Source organism: Triticum urartu, unplaced genomic scaffold (assembly GCF_056163025.1).
Source record: "Triticum urartu cultivar PI428250 unplaced genomic scaffold, HENAU_Tu73 scaffold1, whole genome shotgun sequence".
In the NCBI taxonomy this organism is placed as follows: Eukaryota; Viridiplantae; Streptophyta; class Magnoliopsida; order Poales; family Poaceae; genus Triticum; species Triticum urartu.
The window spans coordinates 7,618,235-7,633,234 of NW_028259461.1; positions in this window are offsets into that span (position 1 = coordinate 7,618,235).

Genomic DNA, 15,000 nt, shown 5'->3' on the forward strand with positions numbered 1-15,000 from the left:
TGTTATTGATTGTGAACCCATATTAGGGTATTTACACAGAGGAATGGAAAAAATCGCGGAAAACCGAACTATTATACAATACTTACCTTATGTAACAAGGATATAGAGAGATTGTAGAAAGGGGATAGGATAGTTATTTTTGCAAGAGACTTGTTGTAAATTCCTTAACTTAAGAAAGAAAAAAGAATAAAAACACAGATACATAACATAAAAAAAAGAATAAATAAGACGAGATTCGACCTCCCCCTACATATTTAATTTCCTCTCCTATACAAAAACTAGCAAGACCCACTCCATTGGTAATTCCATCAATAACACCCTTATCAAAAAACTCCGTGAGTTCGGTTAACCCTCTTATACCGAGGGTAAAGACCCTAGTATAGAAAATATCTATATAACCACGATTATATGACCAACTGTATATATTTTTTTTTACTTGATCTAAAAATTCTTTTTTAGGATTTCCTTTGTAAAAAGAGTTTATTAAATCCAAATTCTGAAAAAAAGAATAAGCGGATCCATAGAAGATATATGCTATGAATAAACCAAAGATAGCTAGACTTACAGAAGAAATTGCATTAGTAATAAATTCATATGAATTTACAAAAGAATTAGAACTTTCCTGGGTAAAGTTTATTGAGGGAGTTAACCACTTTGATAATATGGTTAACTCTGCTATTCCATTACCAATTCCTCCATTATCAAAAGAGATTCCTATGAATCCAATGAACAAAGTGAAAAGTAGTAATATAAGAAGAGGAAATAACATAGTATTTCCCGTTTCATGCGGATAGGCAAAAGTTTTTTTAGCCCCAAAAGACGTAGTAAAGGATCCTATCCTATTTCTTGTATTACCTTGAATTTTTGGTATATTTTGTGAAAAAAAAGAAACTCCACTCTTCGTTGTTGATAAAACGAAATCCCTATTCACTCCTTTGGGTATCCTTTTTCCCCATAAGGATATTGAATACAAGGAACTCTCTTTAGTGCTACTGTAATTTTGAAAATGAACACGCAAATACCCATCAAATGTAAGTAAATATATCCGAAACATATAAAAGGCAGTTAATCCTGCAGTAAAGGAGGCTATTATTCCAAAAAAGGGCGAATACAACCAACTATTACTAAGGATTTCATCTTTGGACCAGAAGCAAGCAAGAGGTGGAATACCACAAAGAGAAAGTGTACCCCATAAAAAAGTAGTTCTTGTGATTGGAATGTATTTTCTTAAACCGCCCATAAGAACCATATTTTGACTTTTATCTGGTGAATATCCAACAAGAGGTTCCATTGAATGAATAACGGATCCGGATCCCAAGAACAATAAAGCTTTTGAATAAGCATGAGTGATCAAATGGAATAAAGCAGCTTGATAAGAACCTATACCTAGAGCTAACATCATATAACCCAATTGAGACATTGTAGAATAGGCTAAGCTTCTTTTAATATCTCTCTGAGCAAGAGCTAAAGTAGCTCCTAAGAATAGTGTTATTGTACCTACTAAAGAAATAAAACTCATTATCAAAGGTAAAGATATGAAAAGAGGAAGAAGTCGAGCTAGAAGAAAAATTCCCGCAGCAACCATAGTTGCTGCGTGTATAAGAGCCGAAATAGGAGTGGGCCCTTCCATAGCATCGGGTAACCATACGTGAAGAGGGAATTGTGCGGATTTCGCAACTGCACCAAGGAATAATAAAAAAGCACACAAAGTAGTAAGTAAAGAGTTAATTCCATTATTAGGAATCCAGTTATTAGCTATTTTGAACAAATCCCTAAACTCTAAACTACCTGTTATCCAAAAAAAACCTAAAATTCCTAATAATAGACCAAAATCCCCTACACGATTAGTTACAAAAGCTTTTTGACAAGCACTCGCTGCGATTGGTCGTGTAAACCAAAAGCCTATCAATAAATAAGAACACATTCCCACGAGTTCCCAAAAAAAATAAATTTGTATCAAATTGGAGCTAGTAACCAATCCCAACATGGAAGTATTGAAAAAACTTATATAAACAAAAAATCTCAAATATCCTTCATCGTGAGACATATAACCATCACTATAAATAAGAACCAGGATTCCTACAGTAGTAATTAGTATTAACATAATAGAAGTAAGTGGGTCAATCAAGTATCCAAATTCTAAAGAAAAATCATTATTGACGGTCCAAGACCATAGATATTGATAGATCGAACTTCCATTTATTTGTTGAATAGACAGTTGAACTGAGAATACCATAGCTATACTTAAGAGTAAAACACTAGGAAAAGCCCATATGCGACGAAGATTTTTTGTTGCTGTCGGAATAAGAATAAGGCCAAATCCCATTGACATAATAACTGGAAGTGGGAGAAGAGGGATTACCCATGCATATTGATATGTATGTTCCATAAGAAAAGAAATTGCAATTTTTACTTCAATTTTTACTTCAATTTTTCTATAAAATTGTTTCCGATTCACCAAACCAATTCTTATCTCTTTCTGAAAGAATAAATAAAAAGAATAAGAAAAAATACTGAAATTCTTAATTTTTCCAAAATTTATCTCATTGAAATAATTAAAAATTAAGAATGGGTTTAGTTGGTTAAATTAAAAAAGTTAATAAAATAACTAGGTAACGAAGTTATTTTATTAACTAAATAAAGATATTTATAAAAATAAAAAAAAAAAAGTGGAATCATTTTACTTTCTATTCATAATTCATTTTTATATTTCTTTAAAACAAAGATGAAACAGCTCTCTTGTTCCATAATTAACTGATTGAGTGAATTCCAATGAAAACCTATGTTTATAAGAAATTATCGAATAGTCCTTACTTCATATAGAACTAAAATTCTAATGACTATAAATTACCTAAGTTTTAGAATGTCTTGTTTAAGAGACTCAGTATTTTTTGTTTTGATTGGAATTCCTTTCCTTTATGGAATACCATTCTGAACTTAATTAACTATTTTCATTTTCCCTTCTTTTTATCCCCCCGTCTTATCTTATATGGGGGATAGGCTTCCATACCATATATCTATATATGGAGTATACTTGATATATAAATAGATATAAATAGATTTAAATGAGAAACCCTTCTATATATTCTATATTATTAAAAAAAAAGTATAAAATATATAAAGAAAAAATGTTAAAAAATTCTTGTTGTCTTATCCGCATTAGACAAAATGAAGTAAAAAATAATTCAAAATTTAAGTATCTTTCAGTATCTAAGTATAAATACTAATAAAAAGAAGAAAGAAGGATTGATTTGCAGCAATAGATGTCTTTCACATACAACTAGAAAAAAGTAATTTCCTTTTTGAATGGCAGTTCCAAAAAAACGTACTTCAATGTCAAAAAAGCGTATTCGTAAAAATATTTGGAAGAAAAAGACTTATTTTTCCATAGTACAATCTTATTCTTTAGTAAAATCAAGATCATTTTCGAGCGGTAATGAGCATCCAAAACCAAAGGGTTTTTCTGGGCAACAAACAAATAATAAGATTTTGGAATAATATGAATTGACTTATCAAAAAAGAATTCCAATTATTTAATAATTTGGATTCTTCTTTGAATGTACTTTTATGTGTCGAATTACTCGGTACAATATTCTTAGAACAAAAAACCCCTCTTATCTTATATATACAAGAAAAAAAAAGTTTTGTTTGGTATACTGTGTGCTAAGTATTCTTTTCCTATCAATGAACTTTTCATAATTTTCCTAATAGAATCCTCATATTCTATTAGGAAAATTATGAAAAGTGGAGTATTCTTACAATAGGACTTACAACTTCCACCTATCTTCTCCAAAATCATAAGGTTAGTAAATCTTATTAATAAGAGCATAAAGACTTTCATTCTAGAAATTTTTAAAAAATCCAAAAAGCCTTTTCTATTTATCCATTTTATTTTAATTTCATCATTAAATAGAAACCCTTTTGGATTTTTTTCATTGTATTGAAAGAATTTTCAAAATGTAAAGGGGAAATTAATTAGAAAAAATTAGTTCTATAATTGCAAGTTAGAAAAAAGAAGTTCCAACTCTTTCAAGCAGTGTTTGTGTTTCTATTGGGCAAAGCAAGAGTTTATTGTAAAAAAAAAAAATGGAAACGATACTACCAAACGAAGTCTATTTTAATGAAAACTCTAATGTTCCTAAATTTTATGGACTTTCCCAATATCGACGATTCCCAAGATAATAGCTATTATTCTTTTAAGTTACCTATTATTTGAAGTTAGCCGCCATGGTGAAATTGGTAGACACGCTGCTCTTAGGAAGCAGTGCTCAAGCATCTCGGTTCGAATCCGAGTGGCGGCATTCTTGAAAAAGAATACAATAGATTAGAAATCAATTCGAAATTTACAATTTTGTAATGGGACCTTCCCCTTATGCTATTTGCAACTTTAGAACATATACTAACTCATATCTCTTTCTCAACGATTTCAATTGTGATTACGATTCATTTTATAACCTTATTAGTTCGTGAACTTGGAGGATTACGCGATTCGTCAGAAAAAGGAATGATAGTTACTTTTTTCTCTATAACAGGATTCTTAGTTTCTCGTTGGGCTTCCTCGGGACATTTTCCATTAAGTAATTTATATGAGTCATTGATCTTCCTTTCATGGGCCCTGTATATTCTTCATACCATTCCTAAAATACAGAACTCTAAAAATGATTTAAGCACAATAACTACGCCAAGTACTATTTTAACGCAAGGCTTTGCCACATCGGGTCTTTTAACTGAAATGCATCAATCCACGATACTAGTACCTGCTCTACAATCTCAGTGGTTAATGATGCATGTCAGTATGATGTTATTAAGCTATGCAACTCTTTTGTGCGGATCCTTATTATCTGCCGCTATTCTAATCATTAGATTTCGAAATAATTTCCATTTCTTTTCTAAAAAGAAAAAAAATGTTTTAAATAAAACATTTTTCTTTAGTGATATTAAATATTTTTATGCAAAAAGAAGTGCTTTAAAAAGAACCTCTGTCCCTTCATTTCCAAATTATTACAAATATCAATTAACGGAGCGTTTGGATTCTTGGAGTTATCGTGTCATTAGCCTAGGATTTACCCTTTTAACCGTAGGTATTCTTTGTGGAGCAGTATGGGCTAATGAGGCCTGGGGATCCTATTGGAATTGGGATCCTAAGGAAACTTGGGCATTTATTACTTGGACCATATTCGCAATTTATTTACATAGTAGAACAAATCCAAATTGGAAGGGTACGAATTCTGCACTTATAGCTTTGATAGGATTTCTTATAATTTGGATTTGTTATTTTGGTATAAATCTATTAGGAATAGGCTTACATAGTTATGGTTCGTTTACATTAACACCTAAATGATTACATAAAATAAAACCTTCATGAAATGAAGGTTTTTACTTTTATGTTTTATTTGAGAACCCCTTGAACGCCTTATCAAAGGGTTCTCAAAAATTCGAGATAGATCTAATTATACTTTTTTACTTATTTCTGCATTATATACTTTTTTACTTATTTCTGCATTAATAGAGCAGACGAGTAAAAAAAAGCAAACCTATTTAGGATAATAATTGGATAAGAGAGCCTCTACCCTGTCAACGGATAGGGAGAGAACAAAATCTGGATAAATACCAATTCCTATTACTGGTAAAAAGATACAGATTAAAATAAAGAGTTCTCGTGGTCCAGAATCCACAAAATTTGCGTTTGGAACATTAAATAGCTTGTATCCATAGAACATCTGGCGTAACATAGATAATAAATAAATAGGAGTTAATATCATTCCAATTGCCATTACAAAAGTAATTAGTGTTTTTGGCATTAACAGAAATTTTGGACTAGTAATTAGTCCAAAAAATACTACTAATTCTGCGACAAAACCACTCATTCCTGGTAAGGCAAGAGAAGCCATTGAAAAGCTACTAAACATGGTAAAAATTTTAGGCATTGGGATAGATATTCCCCCCAGTTCTTCGAGATAAACAAGACGCATTCTATCAGAAGCGGTTCCTGCCAAGAAAAAAAGTGTAGCACCAATAAATCCATGGGATAATATTTGTAAAATAGCTCCATTGAGTCCAATGTTGGTTATGGAACCAATTCCTATAATTATGAAACCCATGTGAGATACAGAGGAATAAGCTATTCTTTTTTTGAAATTTCGTTGACCAAGAGAAGTTGAAGCTGCATAGATTATTTGGATCGCTCCTATTATTACTAACCAGGGCGAAAATAGATAATGAGCATGAGGTAACAATTCCATGTTGATCCGAATCAATCCATATGCTCCCATCTTTAATAATATTCCCGCTAAAAGCATACATGTACTATAATGTGCTTCCCCATGGGTATCTGGTAACCACGTATGTAGGGGTATAATCGGCAATTTGACAGCATAAGCAATAAGGAAGCCAAAATATAAAAGTATTTCCAAGGTTGCAGGGTATGATTGATTAATTAATCTTTCCAAATCTAATCCTGGTTCGTTGGAACCATATAAGCCCATACCCAGAACTCCGATTAAGAAAAAAATGGAACCGCCTGCAGTATACAAAATAAACTTTGTAGCTGAATATAGACGCCTCTTCCCCCCCCACATGGATAAAAGTAAGTAAACAGGAATTAATTCTAACTCCCACATGATAAAAAAAAGTAAAAGGTCTCGCGAAGAAAATAATCCTATTTGACCACTATACATTGCGAGCATCAGGAAATAGAATAATCGCGAATTCCGTGTAATTGGCCAAGCTGCTAAAGTAGCTAAAGTAGTGATAAATCCTGTCAATAAAATAGATCCTAATGAAAGTCCATCGATTCCCAATCTCCAGTGGAAATCGAAGACATCTATCCATTTATAATCCTCCTTTAATTGGATTAAGGGATCCTCCAGTTGGAAATGATAACAGAACGCATAAGTCATTAGAAGGAATTCTAATAAACAAATAGATATAGTATACCACCTAACGACTTTGTTTCCCTTATGAGGTAAAAAGAAAATTAATGAACCTGCAAATATCGGCAAAACAACAAGTATTGTTAACCAAGGAAAATAACTCATGATAAAGTGATAAAGACAAGATACGTTTTGACCAGAAAAGCCCGTGCTCGATTATTTCGAGCACAGGCTTCTTCGGTAAAGAGGAACACAGACGATTCGAGTGAAGTTTTTTGTAACGTATCAATAAGATAGAGCCATGCTACGTGTTGTTTCAGGCCCTAAATAAACGCGGACACTTAAAAAATCTGTCGGGCAGGCAGATTCACATCTCTTACAACCCACACAATCTTCGGTTCTCGGCGCGGAAGCAATTTGCTTGGCTTTACATCCATCCCAGGGTATCATTTCTAATACATCTGTTGGACAAGCTCGTACACATTGAGTGCATCCTATACATGTATCGTAAATTTTTACGGAATGTGACATTGGATCTATAAATTTTTCTTTTCAACATAAAATTTTTCGATCTGGTAAAAATGAAATTAGTACTATAATGAGTCATATGTATTGTAGACACCAGACGAAGCAATGGTTTATCCAAACTTCAAAAAAAAAAATCTATTTTTTAATCTGTTTGTGAGAAAGCGTGAAGAGAGCCAAGAGACTTTAATTTTGGATTTCAACAATAAATAAGAAATAAGAAAGAATTTTACGAATTGTACAGACGAATTCGAATTAGCCAATAAATTGGCTATCGTCTTTTCAATATAAATTATTGCAATATTCAAATTGCAATATCAATGAATTACAAATACAAAAATTCATTTAAGTGAAAAAGAATACTATGCAATAATCTACTAAAAAAAATGGATATTCTCAAATAATACTAAGAAAATAGTATTGATTTCTATTTATTTTAATATGTGCGCCTTTGTTTAGAGGATTCTATGTCTAATTATTCAAAAGTCTAATTATTCAATAAATTAGATTGATTGATACGAGTGGATTTCCTATTACGATGGATGGAAGAAAGAATGGATAGTCCAATAGCGGCTTCAGCAGCTGCAAGGGCTATAACAAAAATTGCGAAAATATCTCCTTTTAATTGGCGACTATCAAATAGATCAGAAAATGTTACGAGATTTAGATTAATTGAATTCAGTATAAGTTCAAGACATATTAGAGCTCTAACCATGTTTCGGCTTGTGATCAATCCATAGATACCAATCGAAAATAAATAGACACTCAAAAAAAGTACATGCTCAAACATCATTAACTAACTCCTTATCAATCTCGATTCATTTCAATATGAGGGCAAGAATTGAACCGATTCAATTAATTACAATAGAACAATTACACAACAAAAGAAAAAAAAAAAAAAAAAAAAGGAGGTATTTGTTGGCAGTAGATGGATTTTACTAAATCAAAATTGTGATTCTTTAGTTATTTATTTTAGATTTGCAATTCTTATAATTTGTACTTTTTCTAAGTTTTCTTATTGCCGAGCCATAGTAATTGCACCTATTAAAGAAACTAGAAGAATTATGGAAATGAGTTCAAACGGAAGATAAAAATCGGTTGCTAAATGAATTCCAATTTGTTGAACATTATTTATGAGACCCTGTTCTACTATTTGGTTTGATCTTGTAGTCCAAAGAATTCCATACCACGACGTATCTGGGATAGTAGTCATTAGTGAAAAAACAATAGTTATACAAACGAGTGAAGTGAACCCATCTCCAATAGTCCAATAATTCTTATCTTTAGACCATTCTGAGCCATTTACGAACATTACAGCGAATATGATCAAGACATTTATGGCTCCCACATAAATAAGAAGTTGTGCGACAGCTACAAAGTAGGAATTTAATAAAAAATAGAATAAGGATATACAAACAAGAACTAATCCCAGCGAAAAGGCAGAATAAATGGGGTTGGTAAGTAATACTACTCCTAGACCCCCTAGTAGAAGAACAAATCCCCCAAATAGCATAAGAATCTCATGTATTGGTCCAGGTAAATCCATTATGGATAAAAAGAAATTAATAGTATAAAATTTTTCATGAACTGACTAAAACTAAAGGATTCAAGGAAGGAAAAAAGGATTAGGGTATTTTTTTGTGTATAAACTTATAGTTATAAATTATATTATATCACGAAAATCTAGTCTGATTTAAAATAAGAAATAATTTCCAATAAGCAGTAGTTTTTCGTTTTTCTTTATAGTTTAATTTTAAAGTTTAATAAAGAATTATTAGATTTTTATAACAGAAAGACAAAATCAAAGTTTAGTAATCAGTAATCGTTCTTGAATTCGAAGATTTTTCTTTGTTTATTTTACTTTCAGACGAATTCCTAATTGTTTGAATTGTGTAATCTCCCATTATGGAGATTGGTAACCGACTTAAAGCAATTTGATTGTAATTCAATTCATGACGATCATAGGTAGAAAGTTCATATTCTTCAGTCATTGATAAACAGCTTGTTGGACAGTACTCAACACAATTGCCACAAAATATACAAACTCCGAAATCAATACTATAATTAAGCAATTGTTTTCTTTTAATATCCTTTTCAAATCTCCAATCCACAACGGGTAAATCTATCGGACATACGCGAACACATACTTCACAAGCAATACATTTATCAAATTCAAAGTGGATTCGCCCTCGGAAACGCTCTGGTGTAATTGATTTTTCATAAGGGTAGTGAATCGTTATAGGTAAACGATTTGTGTGGGATAAGGTAGTTATGAAACTTTGACCTATGTACCTTGTAGCACGTATTGTTTGTTGACCATAACTCATGAACCCAGTTACCATAGGGAACATATTCATTCTAAATATCTATGAAAAAGATATGTTTCTTTCTCTTGTTTGAGAGAGCTTTTGTGTTGAAAATATTCTTACTATTATTGTATTATCTTATTTATAGTGAAACAAGTTGAGAAGAGGTTGTTAATAAGAGATTGCCCAGGGAAATAGGTAAAAGAAATTTCCATCCAAGATTTAATAACTGATCCATTCTCATCCTCGGTAAAGTCCATCTTATTGTGATAGAAATGAAGAGAAATAAATAAGCTTTAGTTAATGTAATAAATATACCCATTGTCATTTCCAAAATTCCAACTGCTTTATTCATTTGGAAAAAATCAAAAAAGGATATATAGGGAATAGATAAATTCCACCCGCCCAAGTAGAGAACTGTTACAAATAAAGAAGAAACTAATAAATTTAGGTAAGAAACAAGATAAAATAAACCATATTTGATACCGGAATATTCAGTTTGGTAACCTGCTACTAATTCTTCCTCCGCTTCTGGTAAATCAAAGGGTAATCTTTCACATTCTGCCAAAGAAGAAATTAAAAAAACCAGAAAACCTATAGGCTGACGCCAAATATTCCATCCAAAAAAACCGTATTTTGACTGTGCTTCAACTATATCAACTGTACTTGAACTGTTAGATAATCATAGTCGGTGATAACATCACAGTTCCCACCGCTATTTCAAAACCGTACATGAAACCTTAGCTTCATACGGCTTCTCTATGATCAGAAAAAGGAAAGGACTGTTTTGTTCCTAGCCCCGGGGGCGTAGATAGAATTAGATAAAATAAAATAGATTTGAAAGTCCTAAATTAGACCAAAGGAATTCCGTCTGCTAGAATAAGAAAAAGCGCTTCCGAATTGATCTCATCCTTTATAATATAATGAAAATTTTTCTTTGTTCAGTAATAACTTAATCTTGGAATAAAACACTTGTTACTTGTTATAGGAATTCAATTAATAAATGGAAAGAGTTGGGTATTAGTTCATGAGCAATTCTGCATGAATATGGATAGAGGAAGGAAATAATGAAAATTTTTTCTAGTGCACTCCATATCTTTTTTACTATTCTTCTTTCCCCAGGGAGGGGGTATTTAAAAAGAAAAAATGGATAAAGGGTTAATTCGTTCTTGATAGCCATTTCCTTAACAAGTGAATGGGAACATACTCTGGATCGGAATCCGAAGAAAGTACTACTTGATAATTTCTACAAATTGCAAGTCCTTATTATGATTCCTTTTATGGGCAAAAATCTCTAATGTTTTAGATTTTCCATTACTAATCCTTTATGTACTTTAGTGTTCCTAACCCTTCACTAACTTTTGGTGGATTCTTCTTATGGATTATTAAGTTATAGTAATAACTAGGAGTATTCTAGTAATGGAATTCCATATCGTGAATCCTTTATTCTTGGCCGCTTCAAGATATGATGACTAATTAAAAAATATCAACCTTGGGATAAAGAGTTTACACTGCTTATGTTTACTTCCACTTTTTTCTTGTACGTAGGAAATGAGATTTTTTCTTTTTACTACAAATTTATAAGCTGTTTTGTTTCACTCATATAGCTATCTAGTTTAACTTACCAACCCAAATACTAAATAAGAAAAGGAATATAAATAGTTAATGGATTTTATAGGAAAAAGATCTATTTTAACGAATCACACGTAGAGATATTGCTAGCACACAAAAAGTTAATGGTATTTCATAACTAATGGATTGAGCAGCAGCTCGTAGACCGCCTGAAAAAGAATATTTATTATTTGAGCTATATCCTGCCATAAGAAGACCAATAGGAGCTATACTTGAAATGGCAATCCATAAAAAAACACCAATACTAAGATCGGCTAAAACAAAATGATATCCCAAAGGGATAACTAAAAAACTTAATAAAACTGATATGACTGCTATAGAGGGTCCAATGCTAAATAAAGAAATATCTCCTCGGGATGGCAGAATATCTTCTTTAAAAAGTAGCTTAGTCCCATCTGCTATAGCTTGAAGCAGGCCCAGGGGGCCAGCATATTCAGGACCAATACGTTGTTGTATCGACGCAGATATTTCTCTTTCTAACCACACAATTACGAGTACCTCTATTGTTATTCCCAAAAGGAGGGTCAAAATGGGTAGAATCGATATCAGTCCATAGACTTCTTTTAATAATTCCAATTTCGAAAAAGAATTGATAGTTTCTACCTCTACCCTATCTATTATCATTTCAACGATCAACTTCCCCCATAATGATATCTATACTACCTAATATCGTCATGATATCAGCCAATTTCATTTTTTTAACTAGCTGAGGAAGAATTTGCAAATTAATAAACCCGGGTGGACGGATTTTCCATCTCCAGGGGAAAAGGCTATCATCTCCTACTAGATAAATCCCTAATTCACCTTTTGGGGCTTCTACTCTTACATAAAGCTCTTGTCTTGACAATTCAAAATTGGGCGAAGGTTTTTTACCAAGAAATTTATACTCAAAATCATTCCATTCAGAATTATTTTCTTTCTTAAAGCGTCGGACTTCTAAATTTTCATAAGGTCCTCCAGGAATTTTTTCTACAGCTTGTTGAATTATTTTGATGGATTCCCTCATTTCACCAATTCGTACTAAATAGCGAGCTAACGAATCCCCTTCTTTTTGCCATTGGACTTTCCAATCAAATTGGTTGTAAGACTCATAAGGATCTACTTTACGAAGATCCCATTGTATTCCAGAAGCTCGTAACATCGGTCCCGATAAGCCCCAATTTACTGCTTCTTCTCCGCTAATAAAACCTACTCCTTCAACTCGCTCTAAAAAAATTGGATTCTGTGTAATAAGTTGTTGATATTCAACAACTCCGCGTAAAAAATAATCACAGAAATCTAAACATTTATCGATCCATCCATAAGGTAGATCGGCGGCTACTCCTCCGATGCGAAAGTAATTGTGCATCATTCGCATACCTGTAGCAGCTTCAAATAGATCATATATTAATTCTCTCTCTCTAAAAATATAGAAAAAAGGAGTCTGTGCGCCGAGATCCGCCATAAAAGGTCCAAGCCATAGCAAGTGAGAAGCTATCCGGCTTAATTCTAACATAATTACCCTAATATAGCTGGCTCTTTGTGGTATTTGAATATTCTCCAAGAATTCTGGTGCATTTACTGTTATTGCTTCTGTAAACATAGTAGCTAAATAATCCCACCTTGTTACATAAGGTAAGTATTGTATAATAGTTCGGTTTTCCGCGATTTTTTCCATTCCTCTGTGTAAATACCCTAATATGGGTTCACAATCAATAACATCCTCACCATCGAGAGTAACGATCAGTCGAAGAACACCATGCATTGATGGGTGTTGAGGGCCCATATTGACTATCATGAGATCTTTTCTTGTAAGCGGTAGACTCATATCCTTTCTTCCTTAATTCATTATTCCATGAAAATGGATTATTCCATGAATTCCTCAAAGCGAGGCTCATCAAAATGAAAAATCTAAGACTACTATAAGACTACTAAAAAAATAATAAAACAAGAAAAAAATTTGAACGATTAAATTACTGCTCCCGAATATTCAACTGACCGATTAATTTCTTATAACGTACTCTATTTTTCTTTGCCAAATAAGCCAGCAAACGTCGACGTTTTCCCAAAAGTCTTCGTAGACCTCTTTCCGATGAAAAATCTTTTTTGTGTAATTCCAAATGTGAAGCAAGTCTCCGTATCTTATTGGTGAAACTGAATACTTGAAATTCAACAGAACCCCTGTTTTCTTCTTTTTCTTCTTTAACCATAAATCCAAAAATTTTTCTACCTCCTTTCTTTTTCATGTATTTTTCTGATCAGGAAAAATACAAAATTATGTCAGTTATTTTGAAGTTATTCTAATCTCGTACACACACAAATTTGCAATTATTCATCTACTACTGGAATTTGGATTTATTTTATCGATGCAAATTGGATTTGGATAGAAGGGTACATTCTTTCTAATATTTTAGATAGAAGAAATGTTTCTTCTATCTAAAATATTAGAAAGAATTTTGCTGATTTATTTATTGCTATATGCAATTTATGGAATTGATACACCATTTAATTGATATCATTTAGCAAAATGAAACACAGCATATGCATCCATCTTTTGGCTCGAGAATTTCACGGGATAGAGATATGGTATAAGAAATAGACTATTAAGTAACTCTAAATGAATTGTGGATACATCTGTATCCTTAACATACTGAAACGATTGTCATTATTCGTATCAAACCAATAGCGATTCATACAAGCTAAATCTTCTAATCAATGGTGGGCCAATAATGAATTTTTTTGCATATGTATTAAGACGCTTGGCCTGATTTCGAAATTGTCCAGAGTTTTATATGTTGTTTTCATTGCAAAATGATGGGTCTCCTTCCATAACTTTCCAATTACGAGTACGAGAATTGAAAGACATGAAAATTCTCAATTCTCTACGGCGTCTAGTAGATAGAAACAAGAAAATCAGAAGAATCTTTCTCTCTATTCACTATCATTCCGCGTCTTCGACTTCTATTAGTTTCTTTTCTTCTTTAATGCAATAGCTATAGTTTGATATAAGAATCCATTTCTCAAAGTAATGGAAACCATTCTCTTATAGGAAATGGTTCGAAAATCGCTATTCCACCTTTTAGGTATCGTGAAAAGTGATACCTGTGAAGATCGTGCATTTCAGTCAAATTCAGATCCGTTTTTCGAGTCCATGATATAATATAACCAAATTGGATAGATCTTCCACCTGTTTAGCTAAGAAAGAATAGATACAGAGGTGGATAATAGATCGATATGAAGATCATGAGCTGCCCCATAATGAAATCGCCAGTAGTCGCGAATATCTCCTTCTTCCCTAATCCAAGATTGGAGAAAGAAGATCTAAGAGGGACCTATGGAGAATGTAGTCAGAAATCCATAATAGAGTCCGACCACAACGACCGAATTAATTATCCTCATCGAGAAACTTAGACTACTAAATAGAAAAGATTTGAAAATCATGGCATGGGTCTCCTTTTTTTCTTTCTTTAGAGTTTTCTATATGCACAATTTCTCGATGTTTCGATGAGAATTTCTTGACTTTCCATATATAGAAAGAGATAGACTATAAATGACATCTCTTATGTCAATAAGACCAAAGGGATGGATATTAAATGATAGGAAGTGCTAGGAAGTGAAATAGAATGAAATAGAGCCACTTTGGGCTTCCCTATGAAATGAGGCATGGAACGGAGCCACTACGAAGA